The sequence below is a fragment of the Poromitra crassiceps genome (genome assembly GCF_964638095.1).
Source record: "Poromitra crassiceps genome assembly, chromosome: 6".
NCBI classification, from domain to species: Eukaryota; Metazoa; Chordata; class Actinopteri; order Beryciformes; family Melamphaidae; genus Poromitra; species Poromitra crassiceps.
The window spans coordinates 62,096,047-62,109,711 of record NC_139627.1 but is presented as its reverse complement, the minus strand read 5'-3'; the positions used below and the strand labels follow the sequence as shown (position 1 = coordinate 62,109,711).

General features: G+C 43.6%; 1 long non-coding RNA gene across 1 annotated transcript; it reads right to left on the bottom strand.

The window, feature by feature from the left end:
• Nucleotides 1–8,029: 8,029 nt before the first annotated feature.
• LOC310778181 lies at nt 8,030–10,336 on the bottom strand. Its single transcript, XR_014552762.1, has 3 exons — nt 10,101–10,336; nt 9,213–9,288; nt 8,030–8,919 (listed from the first exon to the last, which is right to left on the bottom strand). It is a non-coding gene; the product is annotated as an uncharacterized lncRNA (long non-coding RNA).
• Nucleotides 10,337–13,665: the final 3,329 nt, after the last annotated feature.

Below are 13,665 nucleotides of genomic sequence, written 5' to 3'. Positions count from 1 at the left end.
ACTGTATATTTTATGGATTTGGAAAATGTTTCTAAATCATTTTTAAAGGTTGTAGACAGAGTAGAGTTTTGCTATACAGTATTTACATTTCTGTATAAAATATTTGGTCAAAATAATTACATTGTTCATTAAAAATACATTTTTTTTACCTTCAATGAATATTCAAAATTTGACAGTTTCAAGTATAAATGGTGGTAGTGCATCAATGCTATATTTAATCCATAAATAAAAATAAATAATATAAAAATAAATAAATAAATAAATAAATACATACATAAATACTAAATAAATGAATAAATAAAAATAAATAAATAATAGGCTACAAAAAATAAAAAATAAAAATACATAGCTAAAAAAAAATCAATAAAGTCTCTGCCTTTATACACTGTTCTCAAACTTTTTCATGTCAAGGTCCCCTAAACTAAAACAAATTAGACCACATGGACCCTCATTCGATCATATTTGATCAGGGTCCCCCATCTGATATTAGATGTTTTATTAGGAGATAGTGTGTGGCACCCATGGCCAACATTCTGTCATTGTCAACACAAAAACAGCCCTATATTGCAGCAGACAGACAGACAGACAGACAGACAGACAGACAGACAGACGGGGATCACAGACAAAGCTGTCTGTAGCAGGGCTGAGCAAGTGGACCTGGCTGAAATATCAGTTCTGGAATGAAGGTGAGTAACGTTATTTCGGTATGTTTTATGTTTGTCATTTTTATGTTGTCCTCTCCATGTGGCCATGCTTGCAAACTTATATCAGCTATAACAGATGTGTATGTTACATTAATGTGCTTTCAACAGGTAGACAGACAGTCAATATCCTACTTTCCGACTTTCTGTCTGTCTGCTCGACTGTCTCACTGTCTGCCTGTCTACCTGACTGACTGTTGTCAGACTGACTGCCTGTCTACCTGTCTGTCTGTCTGCCTGACTGTCTCACTGTCTGCCTGTCTACCTGACTGTCAGTGTCTGAACTGACTGTGTGTTTCACTGTCTGTCTACCTGACTGACTGATGTCTGTCTGTCACTGACTGACTGACTGTCTGTCAGACTGTCTACCTGACTGACTGACTGACCGACCGTCTGTCTGTCTAATTGTCTGCCTGACTGTCTCACTGTCTGCCTGTCTATCAGACTGACTGCCTGTCTACCTGACTGTCTGTCTACCTGACTGACCGTCTGTCTGTCTCACTGTCTGCCTGACTCTCTCACTGTCTGCCTGTCTACCTGACTGACTGTCTCACTGTCTGCCTGACTGTCTGCCTGTCCCACTGTCTGTCAGTGTCTGAACTGACTGTGTGTTTCACTGTCTGCCTGTCTACCTGACTGACTGATGTCTGTCTGCCACTGACTGACTGACTGACTGACTGTCACACTGGATGTTATGGTCTTCGTCACCAGTGTCCGGGCCGGCCTCCTGAAAGGTTCCGCCTGTGTCGTTGGTGTAGAGGGCGTACAACAGGTGTAGAGGGCATCCGGGAGGCAGGGCCGAAGGGTGGAGCAACCCTGGACGATGGCCCGGACACCAACGACACAGGCGGAACCTTTCAGGAGGCCGGCCCGGACACTGGTGACGAAGACCATGACGTGGCTGGGCGGTGCAGAAAGCTGGCGACTAAGGATGGGCAAAAACAAAAGGGGTCAGACGTCACAGCCCTAAAAGAGGCCTTGATTGTCATGCCTGGCCTAATGTCAAATTCAAAGCAACAAAGCTATACACTAAATTACATAACATCCAGTGTGACAGTCAGTCAGTCAGTCAGTCAGTGGCAGACAGACATCAGTCAGTCAGGTAGACAGGCAGACAGTGAAACACACAGTCAGTTCAGACACTGACAGACAGTGGGACAGGCAGACAGTCAGGCAGACAGTGAGACAGTCAGTCAGGTAGACAGGCAGACAGTGAGAGAGTCAGGCAGACAGTGAGACAGACAGACGGTCAGTCAGGTAGACAGACAGTCAGGTAGACAGGCAGTCAGTCTGATAGACAGGCAGACAGTGAGACAGTCAGGCAGACAATTAGACAGACAGACGGTCGGTCAGTCAGTCAGTCAGGTAGACAGTCTGACAGACAGTCAGTCAGTCAGTGACAGACAGACATCAGTCAGTCAGGTAGACAGACAGTGAAACACACAGTCAGTTCAGACACTGACAGTCAGGTAGACAGGCAGACAGTGAGACAGTCAGGCAGACAGACAGACAGGTAGACAGGCAGTCAGTCTGACAACAGTCAGTCAGGTAGACAGGCAGACAGTGAGACAGTCGAGCAGACAGACAGAAAGTCGGAAAGTAGGATATTGACTGTCTGTCTACCTGTTGAAAGCACATTAATGTAACATACACATCTGTTATAGCTGATATAAGTTTGCAAGCATGGCCACATGGAGAGGACAACATAAAAATGACAAACATAAAACATACCGAAATAACGTTACTCACCTTCATTCCAGAACTGATATTTCAGCCAGGTCCACTTGCTCAGCCCTGCTACAGACAGCTTTGTCTGTGATCCCCATCTGTCTGTCTGTCTGTCTGTCTGTCTGTCTGTCTGTCTGTCTGTCTGTCTGTCTGCTGCAATATAGGGCTGTTTTTGTGTTGACAATGACAGAATGTTGGCCATGGGTGCCACACACTATCTCCTAATAAAACATCTAATATCAGATGGGGGACCCTGATCAAATATGATCGAATGAGGGTCCATGTGGTCTAATTTGTTTTAGTTTAGGGGACCTTGACATGAAAAAGTTTGAGAACAGTGTATAAAGGCAGAGACTTTATTGATTTTTTTTTAGCTATGTATTTTTATTTTTTATTTTTTGTAGCCTATTATTTATTTATTTTTATTTATTCATTTATTTAGTATTTATGTATGTATTTATTTATTTATTTATTTTTATATTATTTATTTTTATTTATGGATTAAATATAGCATTGATGCACTACCACCATTTATACTTGAAACTGTCAAATTTTGAATATTCATTGAAGGTAATTTTTTTTTATTTTTAATGAACAATGTAATTATTTTGACCAAATATTTTATACAGAAATGTAAATACTGTATAGCAAAACTCTACTCTGTCTACAACCTTTAAAAATGATTTAGAAACATTTTCCAAATCCATAAAATATACAGTATGAAAAACAAAATGTGTTGGGTGAGTTGAAAACGAGCCTAACTACGCTCAGTGTGGAAGATAGAAAGCATAATTGTTCTTGTAATTCTTTAAATCAAGAGAAAAATAACGAGTATTTTATTTTGAAGGGTGATGTGTATACCAGACCGTGTCAAGAGGCGTAGCCAGATCGTGTCAAGAGGCGTAGCCAGACCGTGTCAAGAGGCGTAGCCAGCTGGCTCTGCGGCGCTGATGTTGCTATGACTGCTGCTGCTCCTGCACACGCCCCCGCGGCCCGGAGCTTGGGGCTCGTGCATGAGCCCCTCGTGCGACGAGCAACGCCCCGTTGACCATCACACTGCCACCTAGCGACCTGGCATGTACATTACAGCGTTTTAAAAATTCAACAGCGCTGATGTAAACAGGGAGAAGGTGTGAAGGAAAAGGTGTGAAGGAAACGCTATTGTGTTGTTTCTTCCAGAAACTGTCCTCGTGTAAAGGGCCCCTGAGTTTGACGAGAGGGAAAACCCAGAAACTCTCCCTCTAAGCCAACCTGATGTTAACTCCCACACTGAGTGTGTGTGTGTGTGTGTGTGTGTGTGTGTGTGTGTGTGTACGTGTGTGTGTGTGTTGCTCCCATGCTGTGATCCAACTTCTGTTGTTGCTTTATTTCACACCATGGAACAATAGAACATTCACTCACACTCACACTCATACTCTCTCTCTCTCACACACACGCACACGCACACGCACACACACACACACACACACACACACACACACACACACACAGGTTCCAGTGGTTTAGAGCAGTGCTGCGTCAGTCCTGACCTCTAACTCGCCCACAAAACAGAGAGAGGGAGACGGAGGAACACAGAGAGTGAGACACAGACAGAACTTGGGTTTCTATCCACCTGTTTTTATGTGAATTTTCAATTTGCGCATTAAAAACCTGACTGTAAACCCTGCAACAACAAACAAAAAATCGCAAACAAGTTTTTACACTTGGGGTAGGTGGAAAAGTTGATAAATTCAGTGGAAACAGATTAAGCGAATCTTCTGTTGTCTCTCCATTAAAAAAAACACGTTTCATGTTGCCTTGCACACTGCAAAACATGACATCGGTTAGCAGACACTAAATAGGATACACTTAAGGTAAATAATAGTAAATAAGCACGGTTTTTAGACCGCCCGCCATGGTGTGTTTCAACAGAAGAGGACTGGGATTAACCTTAAGGCGACTCACTTCTAGAATTGAAGTGAAGAAGTCCGGCCCTGCACCGACTGCCCATTGGGTAAAATTTGATAAGCAAGCTTTATTCACAAATAGCATGGCAACTAGTTTTGGCATAATGACGTAAGATGCCTCTTTTTGTGGTGAGAGAGGAGAGGGCATCTGGTTTACCCTCAGCGCGCTGGATAAAATGTTTGTTCGCCAACCGGCTTAATTCGGTGCGCTCAGTCTCTTCAGCGTCTTAACCACCAAACGGGCTAAGCCTCTGGGCACAGCGGCCTCTGGGCAATCAGCTTACTTCGGCGCGCTGAATTCACATTTGGCCTAATTTCTTCAGCAAAACACGGGGCGTCGGGCCTCGCGCCACAGTGGGCGCAACCGGTTTCTAGTCCCGTAGTCTGACTGGGTGGAAGCAGCATGGTGGACTTAGCTCTCTCATTGGTGCCGACCATTTCAGTCAGTGCTAGATGGAAATCCCATTCCACTTGCTGTAAGCTCTGCATTGGCTCCAACCCGCTCTGACTGCGGCTGCGACCATATTTGCATTTCCTCTCTACACCCCCCGTGTCAAATCTGTATGCCTCTGCTGCTGTACGTGTCGAATCTGCCAAGCTCAAATGCCTGCGCCGCTGCCTTTGAAACAATAACAGCAGCAGCGCTAGTCGCTAGCTCGTTGCTACATGCTGAAAACGATTGATGTGGATTATGCAATGAAGCCAGCCTGCATGGTACGTTCGGTGGATGGCTGTAAACAGCCTTTTTCCCCTCTAGTCCACAATAGAAAGCGTCCCCAGCCAGACTCTCCCAGCACCTTTGCTGGCAAGCGAGACTACAGCATGCGCAACCGGTTTTAACTACTTCAGCAAGGCACAGGTCGCTGGGCCTTACTTCACACAGGCCGCCGGGCCACTGCGAGAGGAACCTGTTCAGCTGGCTTACTTCGGAGCATTACTACTGCTGGCTCTATAACTTTAGACTCGCCCCACATCGCATGGCGCTAAAATTTCAGGGAGGCCACCAACAACGAAATGCGATGAAATAGTGCCACTGCACGTGTTTGCATTTGTCATGTTGGTACCGATTGACGATTAAGGAAGGAGGGATCTTTGGACCGATAATATGGCAGCCTGCTCCGGTCGGATGTAGGCCATGTAGACGAAGACCAGCGCCGCCTTTGTTGAAGGGAGGCGGAGACACCCCTTGCACGGCGGCCAATCCTGAGGGAGTGACTGGAGTAGTTCTCTGCCGGGAGGTTACGCATGTGGAGAATCCACGTGATGAATGCACCAGGGTAGGTGCAAAAAAAATGCAATTGGGGTAGGTGCACACGTGCTCGTTGAATCTCCTACAGATGGGCGGAGAGTTATGGGCACGCCCTTGACAACCCTGGTCATCTGCCTGGGTGGTCCTGCTGGGTTCGTGCGCCGGGTGGGACGAGCGGGGTGGATAGGGGGAAAAGGGGTTGGAGCTGCTGGAAGGCCGCCCTTGGGCAGAGAGGAGCCGTATGCCCCATCTCACCACAGGTAAAGCACGTGGTTACAGTACATCAGTAGCAAGTCGCTGTCCAGGATGGTCCAGTCTAACCAGGAGTTATCCTGCGAAATATGCAACATATATTATGGAACATATCACGTCGCGAAAAACACCAAACGCGGCCACAAATTAATTCATGGAAAGGTCCCTGTGGAGACCAGGATCAGACATATTTAAAATGGTGGCCGTGTCGACCCCCGTAATTGTCCTGCTGCATTCTGGGGATGTCAGGAGAATGCTAACCAAATTAATATCCCTGCCCTGCAGGATTTGGGACCTCAGCATGGGAGTAACAGCAGCAGACAGGGGAATGGGTTTACCGAATGGAATAGCAGGCACGGATGACGCCAGGGAATACATCAGGGCGGGTTGAGCGGGAAGTCCATTGAACCGGTTCCGGTTGTGGAAAGACATGGTGGGTTAGGCCCACTGCTTAAACCTGCATGATACCCGTGTTTAACTAAGTATTCCCACATCTCATCTTGTCAATTTGTGGAGTAAAATGGGCGAGAACAGCGCTTAAAAGGTACAATGATCAGATGGCTTCAGCTACTCCCTCTCCGTCAGCTTGCAACGAAGACAAGAAGATCTGCCTCGACAATGACGTGGCCGTGGCGTCTCCTATGCTCGACCTATTAGCCGACTCCCCAGAAGTTTCTGCCAGCTCAGCTATTCCAGCCACTATACCCAATGGTGCCGCTATACTTGCTCACCTCATCGGCCTCACCTCCACCATGACCGATGTTAAAACATCTCCGTCAGTCATTAGTTCTGAGGTCGCATCCACTAACTCCGCAGTTAAAGCAGCTACGAGCAACTTTTTCGATTGTTATTAAACAGTATAAATTTAATATCAATGCATCACATCTTACCTCTAATAGTCGACGAGACCAAAGCCGTGTGTATCTGAGATTGCTCCCTTAGGTGATTATTAAGTCTATAGTCTGCCTAAACTCGCGCCAACAGGGGGCTCTCTAGAGCGACCGGACCGGGTAACCCGGAAGTGAAACAAGGAAGTGAAACAAGGAAGTGAAACGCAGCTGCCTTCCAACGCCGTTTGCGCTGCCTAGCAACATAACATAAACAATGTGAACGCCACGCATACTCGCGGGAACATCTCTCGTTATATTCTAACAGGTTTTTTGGAAGTTATTTTGTGGTTATGGCCGAAGTGGCTGCTGCAAACCGTTTCATTTCACTTCCTGATCTGCCCTGGCTACAGACACACTAACACTGGCCGATTCACTCGGGGTTCAAGCGAGACTACTCTGCGTTGCTCTCGTCGACTATTAGAGGTAAGATGTGATGCATTGATATTAAATTTATACTGTTTAATAACAATCGAAAAAGTTGCTCGTAGCTGCTTTAAAGTGCTGCAATCGGACATGGACTTTATAAAATCAAATATCACCAGGATCGATAACGAGCTATCCTCGCTCAATCTGTCAATCAAATCGATATCCACCCGCACGGATATCATACAGTCAGAGGTACGCAAACAAGCTGACACAATCCACACACATGATGGGGAGATTGACAATGCGATCAAGCATATCTGTGAATTGGAAGATTATACCCGCCGCTCAAACCTGAGGCTTGTTTTCCTACCCGAGGGAGAGGAGGGGAACGATGCTGTGTCCTTTCTTCAACCCAGCTAGCAGATCATGGGCGGGCCGCCGGCGGCAAGCCGGAGACCAATTCGGCGGGCCACCGTCGGCAGCCGCAGCGGCTCCGCTGCGGTCGTGCTAGTCGGTGAAACAGCGGTCCGCCGGGGTGGCTCGCTGGCGGTCCGCTGGCGGCACCAGCGTACACAGCCAGCGGCCCTTGCACGGCACGCTGATGGCATGCCGCTGGTATTGCACCTCCCAGCCCCCATATACATTGTTATGCTAATGCTTGCATGCAGTGCTTCTCCACTGGCAGGGCTCCCTTCCTCTCATACTTAAATATGGTGGTAATTTCTGAGGTAGTCTACTTGGTTAAAAAAGGTTGAGAACCACTTCAATAATGCACATAATTACAATGATTTAAATGATAACATGTGAGTATTCATACAACAATAATAATTTAAAGAACAGATCCGTGAACTTTTTGTTATTTTATTTATGGACATAAGAAATCAATCAAAGGATGATGATTTGACAACTGTGCATTGCAAATAGCAAAAAACTTGACAACTCTGTAGCTATATGTTGCATATTATGTAGGCTATATATTAAAAAAAAACACATCAAGCCAAAAATAATGTATAAAAAAAAACAAAGCAAAGCAAAATCTGCCTTAAATAGTGCAATAGTCAAATAAAACAGTCATAAAGATACAAATAGAAAACAGGCATAAAGTCACGCACAGCAGCACATCATAGATATTCCTTTTCCACCGTGTTCCAAAAAGTAAATTTTATATAAAATTGTGTGTTATTATAGGTGGGTAATTATCAAGGACTGTAATGATTGTAAGTCAATACTAGCAGGGGGAGTCTAGTATATAAATAAACAATAGTCTCAAGATTCAAGCTTACTTAATAGCCATAATGAACATGTTACAAATGAGGAATTTGTCTTTGTGCAGTATGCAGCGCAGCAATACAAATCAGGCAGACAGAAAGGCAATTTTCAAATTAATTTGCATTAAAGTGCAAAGTAACAGACCTTGAAAGTGACATAGTGGAGTCCATGTAAATGTCCGTGGCGTGTAATAAGTCCATAAAATGCCCAGTAAGTCCTTAAGTGATGTGTAATGGTTGTGTCCATGGCCGTGGGATAATAATGTCCATATGAAAGATGTCAAGTGTCTTCAAGTGTCTGTGGGATAAGTCCATGGGGGGCATGGGCTTGTGGAGGGTTTCGGGTCTCATTGAAGAGGCGGATAGCCAAGTCCGAGTCACGAGTGCCTCGAGTCGAGTCACGAGTCCTGGACTTGGACTCCTGGACTCGAGAACACTTGCAGGCAGAGGGAGTCACAGGTCTTTTTCTCTTTGACGGCGTTGCACGTGGTGGACAAGGCCGGCTCCTCCGAAACCCAGCTATGCAGCGGAGAGAGATGGACGAGAGGTGAACAAGAAAGATTGAGGACATGAATACTAGTCATTACAGTTTGTTGAAGTACAATTTTATATGTATTAAAACAAAAAGGGGGGCGGGGGGCACACACACACATACACATGGAGGCATTGTGACATCACTGATGCAATAATATTTAGTGAGAGCAACACACACACACACGGGCGTGCCAATAGGGCAGGCGAGGCCAAGCTATGGCTAAAGAAATAATAATTTTCCATAAGAATATTTATAAAAAATAAAATAGAAACCTTACCTTTAAAACTATCTACGAGGTCTTGAAGTTGCCACTCCGCCAATGTGTCTCTGACAAAGCTGTCCATTGGCCCAACCTGAAACAAACAAAGGGAGCTACATTAGAAAAATAAAATAGCTATTTGAATGCCTTTTATGATGCTGCTAGGAGGGATTTTTGAGCTGATACCTATAACAGACAAATATCTGCTTCTCTTGTCCGATAAGCGATAATAATTTCACATTTTTGTATTTATGCAGCTGCTGGACTCTAGCAGCTTCATATGGCTCATCTCAAGCCTGTTTGGTCCAAAATAGAGCTTGCATCAGTGTGGGGGTAAAAGGAAATAAATAATACAAACGATTTACAGACTAACAGTCACAGACTGTAACGGTCTGTAACGTTAGTTTTGATCTCATCTTACATGGCCGTGCACGCAAACAGAAGAATATGCACGCAGTAAATTAACGTGAGCAGCAACACACTAACAATGGGCTGTACTCTGTAACGTTAGTTTAATCAATTGTCTGTTTATAGCCGCGAAAGCAAACGGAATTATGTACGTTAACGTTAAACGGCCGAATAACACCGTTAAATGGTGTATTGATATATCCAGAATGAGCACAAAATAGATGTTTGCAACCGATGCCTTTTTACGTTTTACTCCAAGAAACGTGGAAGGTTTTTAACAAGATGTAGATGGCCCATGCATTTCTTCACTGGGTAGAGTGGCTAACGCTAGCCTCTGCTACTTGTAGGCCTATGTGTAACACAAAAAGCTGTCTACACAACGTCATTTAACTATTAGCCATCTAACTTGTTGTTATCTGCCTAACCAGCGAAATGGCTAATGGTAAGATCGCAGCAGAGCACAATAGGATTTACAAATATAGCGTTAAATATTCTTACCGATCTGCTTTTCAAAGAGCCCCGAAGTTTTCAGTGTTCTTTGTTGTCGTGCACGTCTTGTTTTTCTTGTGATGAAGTTGCAAGAAGGCAGCGGATGATCGCCACCAACCGGTCTGTTATTGTCCGTATATCGCTTTTATAATCAGTCCTGTGTTTTGTAGATAGGTGAAGACAAGTCATGGTTTAAAACGACTTTTTCAAAGATTGTTGCTATCAGTACTCGGCGCATGTTTGCTTCCTGAAATCCCATTCATAAAATGGCGCCAGGACACACGTAGCCTCAATGGCCTGGACGCAGACACAACGTCACACTACGGCAACGCAAAAGTGCCAAAATTCTTCACTTCCCATCGTCACTCTCAACCCCCCCCCCCCCCCCTCCCAATAATCTTTATTTCAAACTGTTAACATTACACACACAAAAACAACATCAGACAAATGGATACAGATGAGACATGGGGGGGGGGATATATAGACTGCAGTGCAGACCTGACCAGTGTAATAAAGTAGAGAGAGAGAGAGAGAGAGAGAGAGAGAGAGAGAGAGAGCCATCATCCTGCATCTGGCTGAAAAATATAACACTGCATACCCAGTGAATAAATGACCCACGTTTATTCTTCTTGGACATCTACCTATTATTATTTGCACTTTATTTATTTATTTATTTATTTATTTATTTATTTATTTATTTATATTCCAGGGACAAAACAATTGTTCCAGAGGTTAAATTAGGCTACAACTGGGTAGACACAGCCCTGTTGTGCCTTAAATTTTGTGTAGGCCTATACAATATTTTGCCAAAAATATGTTGCTATCTTCTATAAACATTCCAAATTTGACATGTTCAAGTAGAAATGCATCAATGCTAGATTATCCATAAATTAAAATTAGGCCAATTATGAGTAATTTTGCAGGGGAAAAAAGTGATCTTTTGTCTCCACATCTGTATTGCAAAATTCATACAGATTCACATTCTACTCCTAAAATGATTTTTTCCCCTTTGTGTACACACACACACACACACACACACACACACACACACACACACACACACACACACACACACACACACACACACACACACACACACACATATATACAGATCCTTTAAAAAAATTGAATATCATGGAAATAACATGGATAACCGTGGACTTCAGCGGATTGTCAAGCAAAGACGATTCAAAAAATTTGGCAGAGATTCAGAGGGAGTGGACTGAGGCTGGAGTCAGTCATAACTGAGAAGTAACTGCTGATTTTCTTCACACTATAATACTTTCTTGAAATACTGTATTGGGGGTCTTCTGGAGCTGTAGGCCAAAATTATGAAAAATGAAACAAATAAAGGCTAGAAATATTTCACTTTGTGTGTAATGAATCTATAATCTATGAAAGTTTCACTTTTTGAAAGGAATTATGGAAGAAAACTTTCCATGATATTCAAATTTTTGGGAAAGGATCTGTGTGTGTATATATATATATACATACTTATAGTGATCAACTGCTTATATTGATCAAAAACCTTGGTCCTGAATTATTCCATGCTGTTATGAATAATTTGCTTATAGTGATCAATACTCTGCTTACAGTGATCATTTTGGGCCTTGTCCCACCTGAGAACAATGGATTTTTTTTTTTAATTACAGTAATTTTATTTATTTACTTACAAACTGCCAGAAATGAGCTTTTTGATTAAAAAAAATCTACAGAGGTTCTCAAAGTGGGGTCCAGGTACCCCCAGGGGTCCTTGAGGGGCTTCCAGGGGTATACCCAGCAAAAAAAGTAATTCATTTTCAGAAGAATTCCAAAGATAAGTAACACAATGACAGAATGCATGAGTATTTTGGTCATGGGTTTCATACACTTTATATTATAAAACATTGTGACGACCACACATGGGAGGGTAGTCACAAAAGCTAAAAATCATATCAGTTGGGACAAAATATTATCAAATGAGGCTCCGTTGTCTAATTTGTGTCAGTTTAAAGTTTGAGAACCACTGCACTAGACATCAAGTCAAGTGGCTAGGCCATGGATGCACTATCAAGCACATAAGCTATAGACCACTTTGCTTGGTCATTCAAAACCATTCAAAGTCCAACATCCATCCGGTTGTATTTTAATTTGCTCTGGTTTACGACTCAGGCGTGAACAATTCAACAAAGTGAATTTATAAGCTATTGATTTTGATTTCTGGTATTCAAAGAACATTCCAACACAGGTGATTAGAAATGTTTGTCCACTATGTTTTTTAATTCAAAGACTAACCCAAAAATTTGAGAGAACAACATAAATAAAAAGTAAATGCTGCACGGACAAAACAATTACTACAGAAATTAAATAGGCTACAATAAACTTCTCAAATACAATGTATAATTTTTGGGCATTTGTGTTTTTCATCCATAGGCCTATAGAGCTTTGGAAAATCTTGCTAAGTTCATTTTCGAATGCTGTGAAGGTATTTTTGCCTTTGTGTAGCCTAATAAAAACAGAAATCCATTAAATAGTCTCTTTCAAACAAAAGAGAACAGAACTTAGCCCATCGTTTCAAATTAGAGCTATAGTTTCATAATGCTTATGAATGCAGTTTAATGGATGGAGTATCTTGGCCTATCTGCCGACAGCCAGACACCAGCGCCCCTCCAGCGCTGATGTGGTACTTAGAGAGGGAAAATTCTTGGCGGCTTGCCGACGGCCTGCCGCTGCTAGCCCTCCAGCGGCATTCCGCCAGAGTGAAGGTAGCGGCATCCTCCAGTGGGCCGCCGGATGGCCGCTGAAGGAATGCCACCGCCGCCCGGCCGCTCAAAATGCGACAACGGGCCACTAGCGGCAGCGGCAGATTGCTAGCTGGGAAGGTATTCTCCCAAAGTGGCTTCCAAAACTGTCATCCAGAGGAGTTATTGAACTCGAAAGAGCCCATCGTATCTACAACGGCACAAATCCCAAGGCGTCGACTTCCCACAGGACATTGATTTTCAAGATGCTGCGTGCGTGCACACACACACACAGCCTATAACTGCTTGATCACAGGACTTACTGTTTTGTGGACATCCTCAATGTATTATTTGTAAAAAAAAAAAAAAAAAAAATCCCTTGTTCTCTAGACGTAGGCTACATGCAGACACAGAAACGTGAACTTATTCTTTCACACTTTGAGGGACTCAAACTTATTCTCTGTCTTCTCAGACTCACAGCCACTCGATTTTTTTTGCTCTCTCCCCCATTTACTGTGATTTACACACAGAATACAGAGATTACTCTCTCTCTCATGTCTAAGTGCATACACACATCACACACACACACACACACACACATAACTTTTCATACATGGAACTTGTCCATCACACATAGGCGCGCACGTATGCTTGAGTTTTTTTTGCCTCACGGTGGTTCCAGGACGTAAGGTCCTGGATTAGGTGCTGTTAAATTGCAGCGGAATTGTCTCTTTGTGGTGTAGGCCTACTTTGAAAGGGTCAGACGTTCGGTGAGTTCAAGTTGTATATTATCGGCTTTGTTTATGCATCCAGGCGTGGTGCGAGCCTCCTTCCTGGCTCTTCATTGGCTACAT